Genomic DNA, 25,205 nt, shown 5'->3' on the forward strand with positions numbered 1-25,205 from the left:
TTAGCCTTGAGTTCTGCTGGGGCAGGCTCAAGGCTTATTTAGAGACTCAGACTAGCAGGTCCAGAAGCCCAGAAAGGGCCAAGCCAGACTAGCAAGTCTGCGAGCCTAGGAAGGGCTGAGCTGGACAAGAAGGTCCATGGACCCAGAGGAAGCTGAACCAGACTAGAGGGTCTATGAGCCTGGAGGGGGGCTGAAAGCCAGATCAAGGCCCAGAGAAGGGGATGCATGTAGGACCACGGGTCATCAGTGAGATAAACACCCATGAGGTTTGGGGTGTGGTGTAGGGAAGGAACAGAGCCACACAATTTGCCCTTAGGCTACAGGTGCCCTGCAGGGGCATAATCAAGCCAAGCAAGGCTTATTAGGCTTGATGACTGAGCTGAGGTGAAGGGGGTCCAGCATAGGCCCAAAGATTTGTGCAGACTCAGGGTCTTTCTAAAGATCTCCCTTACAGTTTCTAAAGCCTCCCTTACACTGTCTCTAGTAAGAACATGGCAGGGCATGGCAGGTTTTAATAAGCTCTAATAAGTCATGTCAGGAAAGAGAAAAATGGAGAGCTACACTCAAGCCTAAGCCCAGTAGGGAACGTACAGCTGTCCCTGTAGCCACAAGCCTACTACAGTCATGTTTGACATTTTGCAGGCAGGTTGAAGACCAGGGCCCTGCCCCAAAGACTTTTGCAGTAAATCAATCTGGACATAGTGCATGATCACTTGAATGTCTGTCCAAATCAATCCTTAAAGCAAGCTTATTGTACATACGCAGGGATAATGTATGAATACTTCAGTGCTAGTCTGGTTTTAATCAGATCAATCTAGGAATCAAGATATTGTATCCCCAAATGGGTCACAGTTAGCATTTACCTGATGAATGACTTGTTCTTAAAACAACTATGACATTAGGGCCCCCATCTTCACAATAAATATGGTTCTGCTCCAACTGCAGCTTAACATGATATGATCTTTCTTATGTGGACAAGACCAAATTTAAATCTTTATTTAGAAAATGTTAAAAACAACATGGTTATTACATGGCTTCATAGAGCTGGAAGACAATATAGGGCTCCATGCATGGTGGCTACATATGTACATAGTTGGTATTAATACAATTTAAGACATATAGTTAGTTATGCAGCTTAAAGATGCAGACAGAAGGGACAAATTTTTGCTTAATTTGGGCCCTGACAGCACTCTACAGCTATGACCAAACACAAGTGCATAGCTTCTCCATGCTTTAAAAGGGCCTGACCCCATGACAATCTGAACCGTCATTATGGTTCAGATGAAGGTGCTCCAAGGCATTCCTTCATTAACCTTTGCCTGCACACACTGGGAGCAGGGCTCAGCTGATGTAGCCCATCTGTGCTACAAATGCTGTTTTCAGAATGGAAGGAGGGAAGAAAGCAGAGGGATCTTATTCTGGGGTTGCCCAGCCAGCACTGGAGGGTGGGGTGGGTAGACTGCAACCCCCCCCAAGGCAGGGGGCTCCAATCTACCACTTCCACTAGACCCTCCTCCCCTGCCTTCTCCCACTCCCATCCTGAGATAGAATGGGAGCTCGGGGGGACAGAGCTAGGGGAAGAGGCTGCAGAGATGCAGTCTCTCTCCCTGGATTGGATCAGAAGTAAAGCTTCATTTCCTCTACCCTCATGACCCAACAGCTAACGTCTTTTGGGTCTGGAGAATTGGTTTAATTCATAGCATTTTCTGTGAAGTACTATGAATTAGACCCATGGGCTGCATTTCCGTCTGTGCCTTAAGTTAGCCCTGGAGTACAGTGGTTAGGAAATTTCCATATGACATTATGAAAAGAAGAGTCAAAATCCTGCACATGGTAACTACATCAGCTCAGAGTAGTATGATTTAAGTCATTCTTAAGCAACAGGTTTAGCATGCCACATGCAATTGCTGCATTCTAGCCATTTTAAGGAACAGTGTCTGTCTCTGGTTTGTAACATGATTTGGCTCAGCTTAAAATCCCAAGACCACAAGATTTTATGTGGCCTTTTCTACTTTTGCAAGGTGGGTAGATACAACTCACCCGTGCAGCTCCATCACTGCGAGCAGTAGTAGGGATTGTGGTGATAGAGGTCATGTAATTAATTACTTGTTTTCTTACCCTTAGAGCTATCAGCATCTCATCTACACTAGAACACCCAGTATTGGTACCAGCAGGGAGGTGCATTGATGGTCTGGGCCCCAATTACCACTTTACAGAGAATTATATAAAAATTCTCTTGCTTAATTTACAACTCTCATTGAAATCACTGGAAGCCTTTCCATTGATTTCAGTAGACGTTAGATCAGTACTTCATTATTATAAATTATATAGTGTGATAGATACATATCATGGCTTAGAAAACACAAAGAGGTCCTTGCCCAATGTATTTGTAATCTAAATTAGCACACTTGATTAGTTTGTATACATTTTGAAGATACAAAGTGCTGCATAAATACTAAGTAACATTATTGGACAGATGCCTTGCAAACAATTAAAGGTGAGACTAGGTGATGGAAGTGATAGTCAAGCAACAAAAGTTGTGGCCACCGACTGAGCTCTTGGTAATTAATAGACAATGACTTTCTTTGAATAGGCACTTATTTTTCTTTGCTTATGCTGCTAGTTCCTTACTAGGAAAGAGAATTTTAGATCCCTAAAGTCATGCAAGCACCACTTTATAGGTGTTTACTCACTGCCAAATCAGCTCATAAAGCAGTCTTCCAGAGCCTACCGAAAGATAAACTTCAGCTCTAAGTGGCAAGTTGTGTTCTCAGCACACAGCCCAAGCATGCCAGGACTCCACGGGGCACAGGAGAAAGAGTCTTCACACACGGACCTGTCAAGTGAAAACATAGCCCATAACAGTGTTTAAAGCTTAAACAAATAAAAAGGTAAGTTGTGGGGTTTTTTGTGCCATTTATAACCAACTGAAATAGCAGGCTTGCAATTCAATGTAAAGCAGAGAAAGTAGATTAGGAAAGTGGTCAGTTACTTAATCCTAAAGCAGAGGTAAACCAGTTCATTGTTTGTGGACCCTCTCTTCTTGTTGTTGTCGTCCTGAATTGCTGTATTGATGGTTAGTGATTAGCATCTGTAGACCAGCAGCAGTGCAACTCGAGAGATGGGAGTTGCTCTATGAGTAAAAATGTGCATGGTTAAATAAATACGTATGGATAAATATGCAGGATTTACAGTGCAGTAATTATTTTCCCTCCATTTATTTAGCTTGCCTCTGGTTTTCAAAGAAAGCTAAGGGAATTTGGTACCTAGGTCCCAATAACTGTAATGGGATTCTAACTCTAACCTCCTGACTCATTTAAGCTTGTTGGAAAAATCCACATTTAAAGCTATATTAATATAAAGCTTCCTAGAAATACTCTCTTCTATAACTATCTCTTGTTTAAACTAGGAGCTTTTTAGAGAAGGGACTACTTTTTTGGTTTTGTGTTTGTACAGTGTTTTGCACAACGGGGTCCTGTTATGATTGAGGTCTCCAAACACACACAGTCTAAATAAACACCATTAGCATTCACATTGTTATTATTGTTAACACTGTCATCATCATTATCAATCCAATATTATCATCATCAATAAAAATAGATCATTAATAATCAGTCATAATATGGATAACAACAAAAATAAAATTACCTGAGACATTCATATGTTAGACGTAAAATTTATGTACCAGTTTGAAAACTGCTTCAGGACAACAGAGGTAATTAACTTTTTGTTACAATTCTCACACTGGGCCTCAGCTCTGAATTATTGTTCAGTATAAATTGGTACAAAATTGCAGCTAGCTTTAATGGGAGGATTTTGAGACTAGCATGACCTATTGCAAGCTAGTTGTATTACTTTCACAAACTTAACAAATTTAGGAATATAATGTGATACCTTACTGAGAAACTGAGACACACATTATAGAACATCACAGATATGAAAAGACATTGCTGTGCTGGACATACAAATATGTTCTTTCTTTTTGCTTCATCATTTCAGGCCTTATATTTAACTTTTTTTTTTTTTTTTTGCAGGAAGGAAAAGGAAAATTGGCACTTATAAGGCAGCCTGCTGTAACCTCTTGCTCCGGTATGTCGTGTGTTGTTTGTTTTGGTATCATGGATATATTTAGAAAATAGTCATCTGTTAGACTGCATTGGAACAGCTCTTATATTTTAAGAAGTGCTTCATGTTCTGTATCATAACTTCTTAAATGTATTCTTATAAAAATTCTTATTACATGCCAGACGATTTTATTCTGCGGCCAAATTTCACCAGCCTTATTTATACTGTGGTATGTCCTCAGCCTGATTTAAACTTTACTGGAGCAACGGCAATGAACTTGAAGGATTGTTCTCACTCTGTGAATGGTTCCATTGAAATCAGGGGAACTACACATCGGATAAGGAACTACTGACCAAGGGAGAGTGACAATCTGGGCCTCAAGAATCAGTTCTGTGCTTTAGGGAATCACCTCTTCTATATAGGTTCATATACCAGGCTCGTTACTCCAGTATCTGAGTGCTGGCTGTGTACCAAGCAACATGACTTAGTATGTCGTGTGTGGGGGTTTTTTTGTTTTGTTTTATTTTTTCTTTCATCCTCTCCCAAGGGGGAGAGTTGTGTAGTGCAGTTTTTTTCTTTTGGAATTTTTTAAATAATAAATTGTATTACATATATTTGTTTTTTATGTTAAAAAAAGCAAAGTGAATGAGAGACAACCTGACCTTCCAGCTCTACGTATGTGATAGTCCTTAATTCAGTTGGGAATTATTGTTGTTACAAGTGTTATTTATTACAGGTATGTACATTATCATTGCACCTTGGAGCCCTACTTCAGTTTGTCTATAGATCTCACGCTGGTAGAAAAGGAGTCAATGGGAGCCTGTGCACTCAGTTAGCTCTCCTGGCTGTACTTTGATGTGGGTCAGATACTTGAGCTATTGGGCACATTTGGAGCAGAGTTAGGTTTCATTTTAAAAGGGGTGGAAAGACTGCCAGAACAGTGTTCTGAGCTAGGAAGCTCTTCATGTGGTAGAAATGGGGTTACTGCTTTTGTTGGCCCCTCTTATCAGGATTTAAAATTGCAGGGAAGTAGCCTTGTCAGCAGGCAAGCTCAAAGAAGAATGGATGACTAGCAGAGTCCCAAGATGCTCAAGCTTGGGGTGGAGGGAAGTCATTTTGAGTTGGCAGGTCTGCACCTTGGGCAGCAGCAGCACATGGATCTGGAACAGTAGGCAACAGATGTGTAACAGGACAAGCTACTGTTGTAGAGATTAGCACAGAAGCCACTGCTGAAACCAAAGCCAAAATCCTGCCCTGCAGCAGCAGACGTTTCTGGGAGCAAACCTCTGGTCAGCACCAACCCCATAGCTGCTGTTGATGGCCAAAATTACCATGTAGAAGCTGCAGGGAGGTCGGAAGTTGAGCCCCGCTCTCTCCTGCCCATTCCCCCCACTTAGGCAGCACCTGGAGATCTTGCCCTGCTTGACCACCTGTATTTGCCCACTGAATTTAGTTCAGCACTATTTGTGCTAGAATAAACTCATCCAAGCCAAACATGAGCCCAGTGATGGAAGCAAATTGAGCAACATAGCAGTTTAGGCCAGGGATGCTTCTGGCCGGCTCTGGCCTGCTGCTTCAGCCAGAGGAAGCTCTAGGCTTTGGCCACAGCTGCCTGCAGCCATCCACAGCTGAGCACAGACACTTGGACACCATCCCCATGCTTTGAAATGCTGCCCCATGCTGTGTTCTCCAGTCACACGCTTCTCTGGCCCTGAGCAGTCTGCTGGCAAAGCCCACCAAAATACTGTCCTGAGATCCTGTGCCCAGCATGCCATGGACATTCCTCATCCTGCCCCGGCTATGGCAGCGAGAGCACTGTGTCCATGAGGTTCTTGCTGACCACCTCCTTGTCTACTTCCCACAGTAGGGTATGTAGGCAGCCACCCGCAGACCCTATCCCCCCAGTTCAACCCCAAGAACATGCACATTGTGGACAGTTTGCAACAAAACCCAAACTTTATTTCCCTTTACAACACCACAACAGACCCCCTCCTTCCCTCCTCTCCCAACAACAGACCCTCCCCGACCCAACATGCACCATCAGTAAAGCACCCTCATCCTGTGAAACTGTGAAGAGCGTGTGTGTTTCCAACTTCCAGAGAGGCGACAGAGGGGAGGAGGCACTGAGGGCATACAGCCCAGAGGAGGTACCTGGCTCTCCAGCCTCTGCAGCCATCATCTTGGGCCCAGACACCATGGTGAAGCCAGTGAGCCAGGGGCTGGCCTGGTGGCCAGGGTGGGCACTATCCAGCCCACTCAGGCCACTTCCCACTCCTCCTCCACAGGGCTGTGGTGAGAAGGGCCCACATGGAGAGCTGACCCCACAATGCCAACTCCTACTCAGGTGATGCATGAACGTGGGGCAAGCAGCGGGCAATGGGTGAGGTGGGGGGCCTGGCTGCTGGGGACCCAGGATCTGGAGCAGAGGCTGGGGGCCCTGGCCACTGCAAGTGGTGCTACACCTCCTCCCAAGCCCGAGGATCTGAGGTAGGCCCATGAGCAGCTGCCAGGGGCCAGTTGGGCCTGGGGCTGGGGCATGGGGGGCAGGTGGGCCAAAAGGCACCACCAGGGCCACCACTGTGTCAGGGTCATCCTCATTGTCCTCCACCACTCATCACACCATGATGTGCTGCTCCTCCTGGGCCTCCACCTACTTCTGCAGGAAGCCAAGGAACACCCTGCATTTTTTTTATTGGTTAAAGAATTTTTTTGTGTTTCAAGCCAAATCAGTCAAATCAAGTCCAAATCCATTAGTCAGTCCAGAGCCATAAGTGGGCCTACAACCAGCAAACATCCTCCACCCCCACCAGGGGCTTCAGATATTTCCAAAGTCTTTTGGCAAGCATCCTATGTGCAGACCCAAGCCCGGAGGTTTGGGGTTTGGAAGCCCCCAAGTTTCACCTGCCCTCAGCCATATGGCCACAGAAGCAAGCTAGGGAGGAGCCTCCCATTTCCATAAAGTGGAATGTGTTTAAGCCCCAACACCTCAGTGGTACTAAACCACACCAGAAGAGTTATCCCTGGGAACTCTTGAGGAAAACTGCCTTCATGGACCCAGATACATGGTGTTTCCCCTGCTAGGTAAGACTTTTGGGTTTGCTATCAGCACCTTCTTAGGACTGCTTCCTCATGGTCCACTGTCCATCTTCCAGGCCTTGCAGCACCAGGCACGACTATCCTTGAGCCAGGCCTCAGAGATGCTGACCAGCCATTCGAGGAGAGCCATCCTGCCCTGGCTCTGGTGCTGACAGAGCCAGTGCATGCGGATCATACCAGCAGAGTGTGGTAGCATCCTTGGAGCCCCACCTCCACTAGCAGCATGTGGGTCTCCCCCACATCCAGCAGCTGGTCCTGCAGAGCAAGGACAGAGAGTCTCCTTGTGAGAGTTTGTAACATTTCAGAGATAGCATGCACTGTATAGAGGGCCTGTGTACTAGCCACCCTTGGTTCGGGGGCTGTGCACACACAGATGCCCACGGACCATGGTAAGTTGCCTTTTCACAGGCAGCTGCTGGGTGAGCCTTCCCTCCCAGCTTCCACAGTGGGGGCAGGTAGGCTGCTTGCGTAGGCAGCCTGACTTCCCCATACACTACCCAGGCCAGGCTTTGGCTGGCCCCTGTGGACAGCTGCCAGGGCTGCTCCCTCCCTTCTCCTCCCTACAAGCCAGGCACTTTGTTCCCATGCTGCCAGGCCTACGGTGCCAAGGCTCTGGGGGTGAGGGGCTCCTGCCTGGCTGAGATACAGGCCTGGTGATGCCCACCCCACCCCCCGGCAGCACTCTCCAGAGAAGCGCCCCACTCCAGGGCCTCTGCTGCATGCGGTCTGTGCCCCGAGCATACCCCTGGTCAGAATTACTTGGGCGCACCACAACAAGCTGTTTAAGCACTCTGGGGGCTGCACAACCCACTATGCCCTGCTGATGATGATTGCCGTAGCTCCCTGGGTGCAGTTGAGAACCTGGCATGGGGCCCTGAGCTTCAAGGGTGCCCCACACAGGCCCACACTTTCCCACAATATTTGCCACCACCTGGAGGGACATCTCTGCCTACGCTATGAGCTGACTCCTGCAGCTGGGAGGAGAACGCTGCTGCCATTGAAGAGTTTCTCCATGAGTGACAGGCCCCTGGCTACCTAGCTGGGAACCTGTGGGGCACTCAATGAAGTCCTGAACTGCCTCCTGCCTCCCTGCATGTTGTGGGGGGGAACTCCAGTGAATGCGGGGGGAGCTTGGCCAGGCGGGTTGGGGTGGGCAGGGAAGAAGGGCCCTCACCCTCCACCCACCCCCACGCAGGGCCTCTGGCTCCAGTGATGCAGCCTGTGGGCAGCTGCATGAGCTGGAATGGACATGGGTGGCTGTAGCGCCCCCTTCCCCCCCGCTCCACCCCCCGGCTCTCCACCCAGTGTGAGGCTTACTGCACTGGTGTGGCAACCGCTCCTGGCAGTCGAACTATGGCGACAGTGGGGACCTTGGGGACAGTGACCACCAATTAATCGAATTTACCATACGGTGTAGAGTGGGTAAGATAACTAGTAGGGTGGAAGTGCTTGACTTTAAGAAGGCTAACTTCAGTGTGCTCAGCAGTTTAGTCAATGGCGCACTGCAGGATAGGAGGATTGGCGAGATGGGAGTCCAGGAAGGGTGGTCATTCCTGAAGGAAGTGATTCTTGGGGCACAAAGGGAGATGATTCCTGTGCAAGGGAAAGGGGGGAAAGGGGCCAAAAAACTTCCTTGGCTAAACAGAGAAATCCAGGGAGCCGAAGCGCAAAAAAAGAGGCATATAGGTGGTAGAAGCATAGGGAAGCTACCAAGCAGGAGTGTACGTATTTGGCCCGCACTTGCAGGGAGGCAGTTAGGAAGGCCAAAGCAACTACAGAGCTGAGGCTGGCAACACAAATTAAAGACAACAAAAAGTCTGTTTTTAGGTATGTAGGGAGTAAAAGGAAGGTGCAGGGTAGCATAGGGCAAAGCAGGAGCTGAACAAGAAGGAGCAATTAATGACAGACAGGGGGGACAAGGTTGAGCTATTCAATGAGTTTTTTGCTTCCGTGTTTCCGAACAGGGCTCAAGATAAGTCTCCTAATGGGTTCATAGATGGGCATCAGAGGGACACCAGCCCATCAACTGTCGATGCTGACTTGGCACAGAGTCACTTGGATGGACTGGATGTGTTCAAGTCAGCAGGCCCGGATGAGCTCCATCCGAGAGTACCGAAGCAATCGGTCGGTGTCATAGCAGAACCACTGACACGGCTATTTGAGCTCCCGTGGCACTCGGGTCAGGTCCTGGAGAACTGGAAAAGGGCCAATGTGGTCCCTATTTTCAAGAAGGGGAGGAAAGAGGATCCAGGTAATTATAAGCCAGTCAGTCTCACCTCCATCCTTGGAAAAGTCTTTGAAAAGATTATTAAGGATCATATTTGTGGGAATCCAGCAGGAAAAATAATGCAGCAGGGCAACCAGCATGGATTCGTAGCAGGCAGGTTATGCCTGAATAATCTGGTTTTGTTTTATGACCAGATCACAAAATGCTTAGACGCAGGAATAGAGGTGGATGTTGTTTTCTTGGATTTTAGGAAGGCCTTCAATACGGTATCTCATCCCATTCTCATAAATAAATTAAAGGGCTGTGACATAGATGTTTACACAGTCTGGTGGATGGCAAATTGGCTTGAGGGTCACACTCAGAGAGTGGTAGTAGATGGGTCAGTACTGACCTGGAAGGATGTGGGTAGTGGGGTCCTGCAGGGTCTTTAAGAGAAGGCTGGATAGGCATCTGGCTGGGGTCATTTGACCCCAGCACTCTTTCATTCCCAGGCAGGTGGGGTGGACTCGAAGACCCTAGCATCTATGAATTTATGATGTCCCTGGCCGCAGAGATGAGTAACCAATGCATCCCATGGCAGTGAGGCTCAGCATGCAGCTGCCCGGGAAGTGGCCCCCTCTGACGATGAGCTGGGGTTGACTTGTGCAGGGCCCATCCTCACCCTGTCTTCATCAGAGGTGGACCATTGCCAGAGTAGCCTGTGCAGGTGATGGCCCAGGCTGCCTGAGCTGCTGGGTGAGGCCGAGGGTGGGGAGTGTGCTGGGACCTGGTGTGGGAGCTCCAAGGTGCCCTCCCCCAGAGAGTCCTCCTGGCCCACAGCCTCTGGCTGAGGCTCTGGCAGCCCAACTGTACTGCAAAACATGCTGGACCTTACCCACATCCGTGGGTGCCAGGATGCTGTCCAGTTCCCACAGAAAGGGTTTGGATGTTGCAGTCAGGGTCATGGCCTTGACCCAGCACTGTTGACTGGACTGCTGGTATCCATGCTCCAGCATCCACTGGGACATGTCATCATAAACATGGACATTGGCCCTTGTCACCTGGCCAAACAGCTGCTGGACCTCAACATCCCCCCAGATGACTTTGAGGTCCACTGTTTCTTCATGGGCCCCGTCCCCATGTGCTAGTGAGTACAGGGCTTGACATAGAGGCAGTTGGCAGGGCCCTCGTCAGGTCAGACCTGGGCTCCGGATGGTGGTATCGGGTGGCAGGTGCCTGCAGCAGTGGGGCATGGTGCTCAGGGGGCTGGCCTGGGTTGGCAGGAGCTTCAGCAGTGCAGCCCTGAGGTCCAGGTCACACCATTAGGTGGAGGAGGAGCTGCCTGGGCCACAAGGGTCCTGAGGTTGCCATGCCACATGGCTCAGCAGCAGGCAGGAGTCTGGCCCCCTGCCGGCTTTGCTGGCTGGGTGCAATTTGCGTTTGTGTCACCATCTAAACATGCATTTAATCATGCTAATTTATTCTGCTGTCAGATAATACTTGTATCTGACAGGACTATCCTATGCCAGAGTAAATTAATCTACTACCCCCTAATAGGGGCACACGTGACACTTTACTGCAGAGCAAATTAATTTACTCCACTGTAAAGCACATGTGTAGACATGCCTGCTGAGTCACAAAAGAGGTAGACCAACGCAGGAGATGAGATGGCAATCAATACAGGGGCACCATTTGAGGTCAAAAATCTGTGGTGCCATGCCCAATGACGGTGATGTGCATGAACGGTGTCACCCTTCTATTGTGTTAGATGCTTTACAAACACGGAAAAAAAAGACTCCCTGCCCCAGAGAGATTGCAATCCAAGTATACAGGTAAGAGCCAAAGAGAGAGCTAAAGACAGAGGGCAGCAATGCACACTGTATTGCTTTCAAACCCATTAAGAGTTTCCAGTCCAGTAGAAAGTTAACAGCAACAGATCAGGAAATATCTACATGCTCGCTGGGTGCATATGAAAGCAGGCAAATGAATCATTCCATGAGAAAATGCTGGGTCCTATGCAGACAAGTTTGACCCTTATTGCAGAAAATTCCATTTCTGCTGGAGACTGGAACTACGTCTAAATATATCAACGTTCAGCTATTACCATGTAACAATTCAATACAAATAAAGGCCACAACATAGCTTGGCAATGTACTCCATATTTGTTCAAGAGCCGTTCAAAAATGGAAGAGGAATGAGGGTGTAGGTCATAGCTTAAATGTATAGGAAAGTTGCTTGAAGCTGGTATGTATTGCTCCTAGCTCCTACCAATCCTATTAGTCCTTCATTTTCATAAGAATTAAAGTCCTTTACTGTTGCAACTTAAAGCAAAAAATGAACCCAGCCCTGCACAGGCAAAAAAAAGCAGTTCATTCATCACCCTGCTAAAATGCTAATTATCTTTGTTTATTAATCCAGGGTGGATTGATTTAGATCACCAGTTTTAATCAGGATTTAATTCAACAAGCAGGAGTTTCATTGATTTTAATTTTGTTTCACATTTGTGGGTTTTAGCTGTTTTCCTGAAGAACGGTTGCTTCTTATTGACTGGCACAAGTTGGTGCTACTTTTTGCAAATGAAAAGAAGGTTGCAAACACAGGCTTAGAATTCAAAATGATGCTGACTAATTGGAGAAATATTGCCCCCTCCCGCCACACGTCCTGATCAGGGCCAGGCTACTCCCTGCCCCTCCTTCCCTGGGTCAGGGTCAGGCCACGCACTCTCCTGTGGTCAGATGAGGTCCCCACTGCACCGGCCTTCCATACTGAATCAAGCCCACTGGCTGGATCTGGGCTGTGGATGGATCTGGCACTGCCTATCTGGCCTGCAGGGTGAAAACTTTGGGCACCACTGGATGAGACAAATATCTGTCATAAATAGTCCCTCAGAGAGAAAAGCCATGCTGTCCCTAAGATCCAACTGCAAAACAGTAATCAAACCAGCAGACAAAGGTGGAGCTATAGTGATCTTCAATTATCAAGACTACATCAATGAAGCTAACAGGTGACTCTTTGACAGAAAATACTACAAAGAACTTGGGGAGGACCCTACACAAGAATTTGCTCTGGAACTGGAAAATATCATCACTGGGACTAAACATTGATACTGAGTTCATGCCACATTATATTTTATCCAATTCCTGAATTCTTTCCACACAAGGAGGGTGAGATTGAGACCCATCAAAAGGGAGGAGGCTCTATCTCCCAGTAATCAGCTTCTTTTCTTTTGCTAATTGTGCATCTGCTACCCCTGAGCATTTCTCTCAGCCCTGTCCCTCCGCTGTTCTTTCACTATGCTGTGCCTGCCTTCCTGTGGATCAGAGACCTGATGAGGAATGTTTTGCATTTGAAAGCTTGTCTAACTTTATCCCAACTACATAGTTGGTCCAGTAAAAGATATCACCTGGTTTAGGCATAGTTGGTCTTGCCTTTAGCAAGGGGGTGGATTAGACAATGCATGGGAGTCTCTTTCTCTGTTTCCTATGATCCATGGTCATCACGATGTCCACAACGAGACTGGAGATAATAACCAGAGCAGGTTGGGAGGCCGTGCACCACCACTGAGGGGCTGGGTCACCAGGCTGGCTCTGCATCAGTCTTTAGGATGGGGTAGGCACTCCATAGCAGAAGAAGTGATATGAAAGGGTTCCATGATGTTAGGAAGTTTGAAAACCATTGTAATATAGGATAATATTTTTAGCTATGATTTGTGACAAGCCACCTTTGGGTGGATATTACAATTAATGAATAAAAACTAAAAAAATCTTAAAATTGCTATTAAGTCAATAAAACTACATGTCTTCATAAGAAAAAAAAGTTTGTCAGATCACACTTGGTAATTTTTTCATTCTATCTATTCAAAGATTAGTAAACTGTGTTCTCCTGCTTTTTTAATACTCAGTTTCTGAACTATGAATGAGTCATTATACTATATATACATTAGATGATCACTTGTCTGGGGTCTTGTGAACCCAGCATTCATTCCTGCCTGTGGCAGGGGGCCAGGCTAGATGACCTGTTCAGGTCCCTCCTGACCCTAGCTACTATGAAACTATACTACTTTAAAACAATGAAAAGAAGGAAATGCTCTCTCTCTACCTACTACTGTCAAAAAGTAGTTCAGCACTTCAAAAAATTCTGATTGCAGGTGTTTAGCCAATTACTTCTTCAAATTTTAGTTCAGTGATTTAACTTTCAGCTTCAGCATCAAATATTTACTTCAAATTACTTTAATAAGTTACAGTAAGTGTAAGCAAGGCTATAATTTCAGATTAAAAATGAAAAATGTATTGACCTTCAATATAAAAAAGTGGATTATGAGTGAGTAGTTAAAAAATTCCTTTCCCTAATAAGACAGAAGCAAAATGTATTTGTATTGGACATAGTTTCCTTTCTGGGTTGTTTTAGGGTACCTAGAACAATGGAGGCCAGCCTTTTTTGGCAGGCATGCTGCAAAACAAACTGCACACCCTGCCCAACTGCTGCTCAGATCCTCTTCCTCTGCCCAATCTGCTGCTCTGCTTTCTGCTCTGTGCTCTGTTTCCTGCCTGATTTCAGGAAAGGAAAGGCGTCTGAAGGTTCAGTAAGATGAACATAGGCATTAGAAATCCTTGAGAAACTGTGTCTTAGAACTAGAACAACTTAAAACTCAGTTGGTCTAATAAAAGATCTCACATCTACTCAAAGAACCTTGCCTGCCTATGTCTTAGAACTAGATTTTAACAGTTTTTTCCAGAGGATACAATTGGCAGGACTATTTCAATGCCTGTTGAATAACTTGAATATTAGTTTAACTTCTCAAACCCAGCAAATGCTGTACCCTTTGCAGGGATGTATGTGGTAGCCATGTTGATCTGAGACAAAAAGAAAGGCAAAAATCTAGAACCCTTGGTTCCAAAATGATACCTTCTACTAGACCAGCTGAGAAATTGCAAAAAATATCTTTTTCTGCAAGCCTTCAGGCTCATGCACCCTTAATCAGGCTCAGGGAAAGTTCAAGATTGTAAAAAATCCCCATATGTAGGAAATAAACTTCATTTTTGTACAGAGGAAGCAGAAGCTGGAAAACTATCCCTCTGGGTCCATGAGAGTCTCTTTGTGAGCCTGCTGTTTGTTGTGTAGATCAAGCAAGATTTCATCCCTGGTGGTGTCAGATGGCAGGCAGGGAGGTGTAGAAACCTTTCTTGTTGTTCTGCAATTAAGTTTATAATCCAAAAATCGGCTAAAATTCAGCATCTTCCATGTTTCAGGGATGTATGCGGTAGCTGTGTTGGTCTGAGACTTTGCAGAAGCAACATTGACATCTAGTGGGGGAAAAAGTATTGCAAATTTCCAGATCGCAACTAACATTTAGGACGCATCCCAACAGCTAATGATACTCCTGAGGAATTAGTCCAAACAGGAAATCTCATGCGCCAAAATGGTTATTCTCGCTATAAGAAGAAAACAGCAAAAACTGCTTTGAAAACATCTAGGGCAGAATGCTATTTCTCTTTACCCAGTTGTGTAGCTGCCATTTTTGGCACTCAGGCAGAATTTGTGATGCTATACCCATGTGCATTAGGCCATGTTCTGCTGGGGCAGGTACACGGCTCCATACAGGAGCCGAAGTCCCAAAATTGTAACCCTGAAAACAATAGTGGAAGGAGGAGGGCCCTTCCTCCCATATCTTAGCTAATAACCTAATGGTTGGGGTATCTGCCCAAGAAGCAGGAGACCCAGATCTCTCTCACTAAGACAGGATTTGAACCTACATCTCTGTTTGCTTTCCTCAGCATAAAGCACCACCAGGCCACAAGTCAGCTATTATACAGGGTGCTTTTTTGTTCTCCCCTTGGAGCTGACCCATTGTACCTTGCATTTAGTATTCATTAGAAAAAATGAAGAGAGTGGTAGGAAAGTTTTTGTGCCATTCCAGACACTGGGGTCTGCTCCCTTCCAGGCCAAAATTTGGTTTGCTGAGCCACAAACCCTTTAACTTAGATTGGTTTCCTCCAGGCAGCACATATCTCATGCTCTTAGCTAATCAAGAGGCCAACTTCAAAAGCAGAAATGGGGAAAGGCCTGTCTGGATAAAACTTAACGCACAGCCTAGCAATTAGAGCACTATGCTTAACTTAAGGGTTCAAGCCCTGTCAGGGTGAGAAGGGCCTACAACCTGTGTCTCCTAAGCAAGAGCCCAAATTAGAGGTTGAAAAGATGTGAGAGGCCACCTCTTTTGGCACCTAACACCTGTTAGTTTGGCTACAGTCCTGGGACTTATTGTAGTCACCCGGGTGTGAGCGTACAGATCTGCATACCTGTCCAACCAAAGCACAACCCATTGTGCATGCTCAGTAGCTGTGCTGATGCTTGTGTGTTCACACTGTCTGTGGAATCAGAATTGCAACCTGTCCAGAAGTGGCAGAAATGGCAGTGACATAACTGGGTAGGTGCCACTTGCACATATATAAAGTGAAATAAGATTCTGCCCTTTGACTCTGAATTCTTGTGACCAGTAATTAATACTGATGATTTCTTCTTATGAAAAACAGACGGTTATAAAATATTTACACCTTTCACATTAGCCAGTCATGTCCCTGAAATAGTCTCATTGGTTGTTCATATATTTCACACGTAGTCGAGTCCAACTTTACTGGTGAGTACCTAAAATTGAAAGGTGAAAACTACCAAAGGCTGGAAGCATGTTATTCAGATTTACATGATACTTATATAGTTTAGTACAGTATTGTGATTATTCATTACATGTTTATGTAACTGGAAAATGTCCTGCTAGATGCAAAAATCCTCAGCAATTGTATTTGAAATGAGTCGGAACAAACTAACAGACTTTTATCTTTTGGGAAGGCGGCACATGCCTTTGTGTGCATTTACAGTGAACACTTGAGTAGTTAAATCAAAAGAGAAGCCAAGAAAAAAAAATGAAAACCCTGTGTAAGAAGCATCCCTGTACTGGAATACATAAACCAAGTTTATAGACATGTTGGGAAGAGAAAGCGAGCTCAAAGGAAGCAATACACCATTACATGACTGAGGGCATGGAAGGAAAGACAGGGGTTGAATGAATTGGAAGAGGTTACCAGAAGACATCAATGAGAAGGTGACAGGCCCGGACTGACTAAGAGACAGAATCATTGTGAGGTTTGGTACAATCATACAATTTCTCTTCCTGGTCAGGGCATAGAGCCCCTCCTAACAAAACAACAGAGAGGCTGACAAGGAGAAAATTATGCAGTTAAACTTTGCTGTACTTTTTAACCCAAATGTAACCAAAGACTCTTCCTGTTACATAATAAATAGTCTTGTCTGGGAAAAGCTGTCCTACATCATTCCAGACATCTGCTAGTTGCATAGCTCTCAAAACAATTAGCTCATAACTAGGGATCCAAATTCATGGTGAGAAGTAAAGCACAGGCCCAATTTTTCTGAAACAATTCCAACATCTATGGTTGTGTCCCTGAAGAGTCTCTGAAATAGAACTTGGGCATGTCTGCTCAAGGCATGTTCATCTACTTAAAATGAGAAAATCCAGGTTTTACTCCATTTTTCCATAGTCAGCTTAGGCTAATCAAGCAGGTATCAAATTTACGCGTGATTAGTTAATGTGCATTAACACACGTGTAGATGCAACCCGGCACTAAGTTTAGTGCTGGGTCTGCCCTGCTACTAGGGGCCTGTCCTGAGCAGAGCCCCAGGGAAAATCCAGAGGTTGGGTTGCCCCCTACGCCCCAGCTTCTATGGCCCCCCACTCTGGGCTTGCAGACCCAAAAGTTTGTAAATAGTTTTCCCCTTGTATACCAATTTCCTCTTGTATATAGTTTTCTCCTTTTAAGCGGGTCTCTTATTGTTGGTGGTTGGGGAAGGTGGTGGAGAGGCTCTGTTGCTTGAGGGAGAGTGGGAGAGAGGTCTGTTTGTTGAGAGGGGAAGGGGAAGGGGAGGGATGGGGTGGGTGTTGTGAAGGTAATAATGTTTTTTTGTTTCACCCATGGCTGTGTCCTGAGAGTGGTGTTGGGAGTGGGCAGGGGGTAGGGGGTGTATAGGTGGTGGGGCAGGTAGGCTGGAGCAGGGTGTGCAGTAGGAGGGGGTCATCCAGGGCCTCCCACAGCCAGTGCCCTGGCCCCCACTGGTGGGTGCATGGCTGTCCTGGGGCCTGGGCGGAGGGGCCTGCTGGGGTCCTTGCTGGCAGGGGCACTGGTCATTGCTGGCGGGGGCCAGCTGGAGCAGTATGGTGCTGGGCACCGCTGGCAGAGGCAGAGGCTGGAGCAGGGTGGGCAAGGAGGGAGCTGCCATGTGCTGCCCCTGAGCTGAGTACGTGGCTCCTGGTCAGGGAAGGGGATGGCCAGTGATCAGAGTTTCCCAGATGGCTGCCAGGTGCTGGCAGCTGGCTCTGGCTTCAACATGGCCGCCAAGTGCTGGCAGCCATGTGGCCAGAGGCTGGAGCTCCCCCTGGTGGCTGCTGGAGCACATGGCAGGGCTACAGGGACTTGAGACTTAGTTTAGTGCTGAGTCTCTGCATGCCTAGACACCTGCCAAAAATTGCTTAGTGCACATTAGCTTAATGAGCATTAAATTTAGTTGCACTTAAATGCACATGTAGATGTGCCCTTTGTGTCCCAAATTTCAAGAACTGGGCCTTGATTAGTTCTGTCAAATTTTCTTATGGCACTAAGCAGCATACTGCTCCATCTGCTGACAGGATGCAACATGACACTGCCTAGTACCTCATGATCAGGAATCGAGTTTTATGTTCACCATGGAAAAATGGAGTAAAACCTGGATCTTCTCATTTTAAGTAGAAAAACCTGGATTTTCTCCTTGAAAGGAGAAAACATGGGAAAAGATAAGTTTCCTCTTGCAGGCTGGCAGAGTTCCAGCCTGCAAGGGGCTAGGGGGAGTGGGAGGAGGGCGATCAGGCAGGGGGCAACATGTTCATGTGTGTGCATCCATATGCACATGGCAACCTGGAGAGCAGCTCCTGCAGCTGCTCCCAGGTAAGTCTGGGGGTGGGGGGGGATTGAGGCCCCCATAGTGAGGGAGGGAGTTGGGCAGGGCTGGGGCTGCTGGCCAGCCAGGTTGGTCCATGGGGCTTGGGGCCTGGGACTATGTGCAGCCATAGGGCCCAGGTGGAGAGTAGGATGGAGCCATGGGTGGCTCATCCAGGGGGCAGGGGTGGGGCTGGTTCCCTGACACTGAGCGTACTTGTGGGGGAGCCATGGGGGGCACATGCCACCCAGATTTGTGCACAGGGCAGAGGCGGGATGCCCACTGTGGGCATCTGTCCCCATCCTGCTGCTCTCCTCCCGGGACCTCTGTTGCCCAGTAGGTGGGACCCAGTGCAGCAGGGCAGAGCAGAACGGAAAGGCTTGGTGCTGCCACCGGGAGCCTTTTGCTGCCATGGTGAGGTGTGCCCCCCGTGTCTTCCAGGTGGGAAGGGGGCATCTCACTATGGCAATAAGGGACTGCTGGCAGTGGCACCAAGCCTCTCTGCCCCACTCTGCCTTGCCTCACCAAGTCCCACCTGCTGGGCTGTGGAGGCCCCAGGGGAAGGACAGCATGGTGGGGAGCACCAAGCCTGCAACAGGCAGGCTGCATCCATGCCCCCCATGGGCTCTGCTTCAGCTATGCCATCTATGGGGGAGGGGGAGCTGAGCTCCATGCTCCACTCTACTGCAGCAGCCACCGCTTCTTATGGGTGACAGCTGGGGTTTGGGCACTGCTGTGGGCCACAGGGGCCTGCCAACCCGGGTCCCTGGCCTTGTAGCCTTGGCAGCTGAGGGCACCTCCAGCAGGGCTGGGGGGCTGTGGGTGGGGAGTGAGGGGTACCAGCAGGGCTGGGGGTGCTGTGGCTTGGGAGTGAGGGGCAATGGCGTGGGCAGGACACTGACATATCAGGGCTGCTCAGTGCCACTAAGCAGTGGGATGGGACACCCACAGCTGGACCCACATCGTGGTGATCAAAGTGGGCAGGAAGAGCTCTTATTTTCCATGATAAAAACCCCCAAATCAAACACCAAAATGTATAGGTATTTAGAATTTATTTTACTATAGTTATTGATATGCAATAGTAAGTAGGCCTGTGCAAATAGGGAACTATTCGATTTGGATTCAGATTCAACTGATTCAGATGTCAGAGATTTGATTCGGAGATCCAAATTGTTTTCCCGATTCGATTTGGCCAAACCGCTTCGGAAGATTTGGAGCCAATTCGGCCATAGAGTATAATGGGGAATCAATGAAATATCTATAACTTTGTTATCTTTTGGCTGTTTTGGATGAAACTTGCAGAGACAGTAACCTCTGCTGAGAGCATGATGTTTGCCAAGCTTCAAGGTGATAGGTGCAGGGGGTTCTGGGAAGCTGCACCTCAAAGTCCTGAAAGCAAAACTCATGTCACATGTGTGTTAAGCCACAGGGAAGTGAAAACTGTAGGGATGGTGGCTCTTGCTGAGGACACAAAGCCTGCCAAGTTTCAAGGAGATAGGTGGAGGAGTTTCTGGGAAACTGCACCCCAAATTCTTGAAATCAAAACTTGTGTCACGTGTTTCTGTTAAGCCACAGTGGGGTGAAAACTACAGTAGTTCCCACCAAGACAGAGACAGTCAGTTGCACAAGCACTCATGTCACAAGTTTTGTCAGCAGCTAGAGGTGCAGGGCCCCAGAATCCCCCTGCACCAATTCCCTTGACATCTGGCAGGCTTCATGGCCACAGCAGGGGCTCCCATCCCTGCAGCTTTCACCCTGCTGCACCTTAACACACACAGTGCCACCCATGTCATAAGTTTGCTTGTCTGCAGCTTGAGGTAGTTTCCCGCAAACCCCTGCACCTATCTCTTTGAAACTTGGCAGGCTTTGTGGGCTGAGCAGGGGCTAGCATGCCTGCAGTTTTCACCCCCCGTGCCTTAACACACACAGTGTCACCTATGTCATGAGTTTTGCTTATCAGCAGTTTGAAGTGCAGTTCCCCAGAAACCCCTGCACCTTTCTCCTTGAAACTTGGCAGACTTTGCGGCCTCTGTAAGAGCCAGCTCCCCTGCAGTTTTCAACCCACTGTGGTTTAACACACACATGTGACATGAGTTTAGCTTTCAGGACTTTGAGGTGTAGTTTCCCCTGAACCCCTGTACCTATCACCTTGAAACTTGGCATGCTTTATGCTCTCAGCAGTGGCTAACACTCCTGCAAGTTTCATCTGAATCAGCCAAAATCCAACAAAGTTATAGATATTTCATTGATTCCTCATTATATCCTATGGCCGAATCGCCGCATCTTTTCAGATCATTGATTCGGAAGCTCCAAATCAATTTGGAAAGCCTAAAGCTTCCAGCAATTCGATTCAGATTCATAGATTCGGCCTCCAAATCATCCAAATCATCTCCGAATCCGAATCATGATCCAAAGCTTTGCACAGCCCTACTAGTAAGCTTCCAAATTGCTTTACAATTGTAAATATTTCAGTAAAACATTGCATTCAATTGGTACCTATATATATAGTGGTGTTTCATTTTAATCATGGAAAAACACAGATTTGGGGGGTTGTAATCAGATAATTTGCCATTTTTAAACAGAGAAAACCAGAATCCCTGCTCATGATGAACATGGCTATGCTGCTTCCACCAGAAACACAAGCAGTATAGCTGCACCGGTGTAGCACTGAGTCTAGGCTAGTTACTTTAGTTTGCCTCTAAATAGCTCTTGTGCAGTGCCACGCTAGAGGTATAATGGTATACCACTATAGTGGCTGCAAGTGGTGTAGATTACTTGTTCCAGAGGCCAGCAGAAGATCTAAGAGAATGCCCCAGATGTTCTTATCTGAAAATTGGTTGCTGTAGTGAGAAAGGGAGGGGCAGAAGCCAAGGACCTGATCTCAGGATAACAGAGTGAGGCCTCCCCTTTGAGAAGAGCAGAGGCAATCGTGTAAAAATGGGTGAGCAAACAGGATGCCCCCAAGTGCTGCTATGGGGAGAGATGTCACCTCCACTGAAAATCAGCATTGAAATGTCTGCTCAACACACATTTCAGCAGCACAAAAAGGACTTAACATCTTCCCCTCCCCCCGCCAGTAACAAGCCTCTGGCATCTGCTCCTGAACCATGCAATGCCACCACCCAGACCAGACCAGCCAAGAAAAACTGACCCCAGTTATGTCTCCAAGCAAAGGTGAAGGGCTCATTGGTAAGGGCACAAGAACACTCCTAGGACTAAAGACTGGTGGAAGAGCACAGGCACCCCCCAACTGGTGGAAGAGCATATCCTCTGCATGTCTGAGAGGTGTGGGCTGTTTTCAATCTTGAAATTTAATCGTTTTGTATTGACTTGTTCTCAACGGAAGCGTTTACGTGGGAGTAATGGAGGTGAAAAGTGATTATCATCAGACACGCTCTGATTTATTCAGTCTACTCTGGTTAATGAAAGACTCTTTGACAAAAAAATTATTTTAATAGAGTTTTATAGAACATTTGCATAACCAACCTATGGGAATCTGTCTGGCTTTTAACAAAGCAGTAATTCACTTTGGCTTCTTCTAGCTCCTCTGTTTTACAGATTGAGATAGTCACATTTTCACTGAGCCTTTTAATAACATATGCAATTACAAGTCCAAGCTTTTTGAAGGTTTCAGGCTAGATTTATTAACTAAAGACTGATATGAATTTGATATCACGTGACTGTTCAGTACTGACTACTATACTATATAATGCCGTATATACCCTATACAATAAAATATCACATATATAATTTGAACTGTAAAATACCAGTATTTTTTTTTTTATGTTGGTGGGGCTGAGTGCATTAAGTAGGTACTAACACCTTTTCCTGTATGAAAGAATCTTGTTCCTCTTAATGTTCCTTTTAGCCAATGCAGAAATATCATAGACAAAAAGGATCCCCATCCAGTACTTTCATGACTCTACTACTGAGGAAGGTGGTGATCAAAATTCAAAAGAAGAAGGGAAGAGGAGCCACAAAGTTGCATAAAGTAAAACAAGATACAGAATAATAGAAAAATAGGGCTGGAAGGGACCTCAGGAGGTCATCTAGTCTAGCCCCCATGTCTTTGAATACACTGTCTCAACTAAGTGTTTGTCTAACCTGTTCTTAAAAACTCGCAAGTCTTGAGCTTCCACGACTACTGTAACTTATATGTTCCACCCCTTAAGCAACCTCACAGTTTAAACATTTTTCCTATTATCAGAGGGTGTCTTTACACATATTCGGGGGTGGGGGTGTGAGGGGGCATTTTAATTAGAGCAGCTCTCAGGAGCCAATCTAATTAAAACACCCACAGCGTCTCATGTATTCAGTGTCCCGTGCTTCAAAATGGTGGTGGGGGACCTTTTACTAAAGCTTGTTCAACAAGTTTTAGTTAAAGCACCCCCACTGCTATTTTGAAATGTGGGGACACTGAATACATGAGACGCTGAGGCTGCTGGAGCATTCTAATTAATCAAGTCTGCTCTGACGTGTTCTAATTAGAACACGTTGGAGCAGGCGTTGGATACGTGTACAGGTAGGTGTCCAGATATGGAGAATGTAAAAGATTCCCACTGGGATGTCTCCTTTTAGGAGCAAATGATTTGACTACAGTCATCAGTAGCTCCCAGATTGTCACGGGTTTTCTTACACTGTGTGCAGCGGTACGTATAGATTTTGCTAATTAAAGTTTTATGGTTTTTTGTTTTGTTTCTCATTTGGTAGGCTGAGAAAGGCTTATGTAGATAAATGCTATGAAATTCAGTACACTGATGCAAAAGAGCAAGGCTCAGGTAGTAAAGAGGGCAAATAAAAACCTTCTCAGAACCCACTGCTCTTTCCTTGCAGTGCCATAGAGCAGGGATGTCTAGTTGGCAGCCCATGGGCCATATATGTAAGGGATCAAGTTGTGGCTCATGGGGTCCCCACCAAGCCGCTACTTCCCCCATAGTTCTGGCTATAATAGCAGCCAGAGTGTCTGGGCTCTATCTCCCTCCTCGGTGACTGAGTTGTGCAGATACCCCAGCAGTTAGTGCATCATGCCATGGGGCAGGGAACTCAGGGTGAGGCATGGCTACTTCATGCAGCGGTGGGGGGTGTCCACACAGGCATGAGCTGAAGTGGAGAGGACATCTATGCAAGGTTGTCAGAGCAGTTGTGTGGGGGAGAGGGTGCCTGTGCTGGCATGCACTGAGATTAAAGGGATGCAAGCATGGGGTGCAATATAGGGATCAGGGGGGTTATACAGCATATGGCCAGGACTGTCCCTGTGGGGGGCATGAATCAGGGTGACTGCCCCAGGCCCCACACCTTGGGGGGCCCCGCGGAGCTGGGCAGAGCAGTGGTGGCACAGAGCCAGGCAGAGTGGTGGCTCTGCGTCCAGCTGCTCGCTCCCCCTACTCCACCGCCGACGCCACCGCTGCCGATGGTGGTGGCAGCTTTTTTGGGTCCAGGGCCCATGGGATTGGACTGCGAAGCGGGGCCCCGAATGGACTGATTTGCCCCAGACCCTGCTCGGGTTGCCTCTGCATGCGGCTTGGGGGCCCATGACCCCCACTGGTGCAGCCTATGGGGTGTGCAGTCCCCTGCTGTTTAGAAGTTAGACAGCTCTGTCATTAAGTGAAGTGAACTGTGTTTTAAAATAGTAAGGCAAACCATTCATGCAGAAAGTGTCTGTTTTAGGGCCTCATAGAGTTATAGGACATTTATACACATAACTTTTCATCCTGAGATGTGCCAGAGATCCATCAGGTTGGAGCAGACTCGATTAACCAAGTCTGCTCTGCGTGCGAGCTGCGCTCCTTTGCATGTGGTTGTATAAGTGGTGAAATTCATGTCAGCACACAGAAAACGGCAGCTTTTGAACTAAAACACCTCCGATTTGTTTTAGTTGAAAAGCGTGCTGCCGCCATTTTCTCAGCACTGATATGCATTTCGCCACTTATACAACTGCATGTGCCACAACACCCGGGTGCAAGCACGTGTACAAATGCCAGTAGAGTCACAGAGATGTAGGGCTGGAAGGGACTTCCACAAGTCATCTAGTCCAAGCCCCTGCCTGAGGCAGGATCATCCCTATCCAAACCATCCCATTCAACCATAATCTAAAATCCACATAAAACTACCCTCAACCCTGATGCAACATAGACCTAACACCCTAACCTGCCACAGGAAAAGCAGGGGAACCATGGCAGACAATGTCCTACTTCTATAAAACGCTGTCAATATATGCTCAAGAGATCCCGGCTCCCTGCTACAGAGGAAGACAAAACCCCCAGAGTCCAAACCAATCTGACCGTGGGGTAAAATTCTTTCCTGACCCCGAATACGGTGACTGGTCTGACCTGAGCAGAGGGGCAAGACCCTCTCCCCAGAAACCTCCAGCTTTGCTCCTAGCAGGAGAATCAGCACACCCCGGTTGAATTTCCCAGCCTTAGCTGTAGCCAACACAAATGTCTCTTGGGAGGCTTAAAACCACCCTGACACATATTCTTCTTCAGAACTCCACAGAGATGGGATTTATGGAGAAGAAATCACATGCACTGAGTTACCTCCCCTGCAGAACAAGAGCAAAGTCCTGACTCCCCAACACACTGTATCTATTTATCAATTCATCCATTTTCAAATAAGCCTAAAAGGTCACTTCAGCATTTGCCCTACTGTTAGTGCACAGCAACGCATCTTTATACAAATATTTATTTACTAGCACAAATAAAGAATGCTGTAAGCTGCTACCGTGTAAGTTTTATGTGTGCAGACCACGTCTTCCTGCTGTGGTCAGCCTATGGGACATAACCCAGAGAGGCAGTGATCAAAAGTCTCTTTCACTCTTCCAGTCTTGCTCCCTCCTCTCTATGAATGCCATTGCTCA

General features: G+C 47.0%; 1 long non-coding RNA gene across 1 annotated transcript; it reads left to right on the forward strand.

Annotated features, from left to right (window-relative positions):
* Positions 1 to 1,127: 1,127 nt before the first annotated feature.
* Positions 1,128 to 4,677, forward strand: LOC132248857 (uncharacterized). The gene is made up of 2 exons (XR_009460315.1): positions 1,128 to 2,891; positions 4,035 to 4,677. It is a non-coding gene; the product is annotated as an uncharacterized LOC132248857 (long non-coding RNA).
* The last annotated feature ends 20,528 nt before the right edge of the window (positions 4,678 to 25,205 follow it).

This window comes from Alligator mississippiensis, chromosome 2 (assembly GCF_030867095.1).
Source record: "Alligator mississippiensis isolate rAllMis1 chromosome 2, rAllMis1, whole genome shotgun sequence".
NCBI lineage: Eukaryota > Metazoa > Chordata > Crocodylia > Alligatoridae > Alligator > Alligator mississippiensis.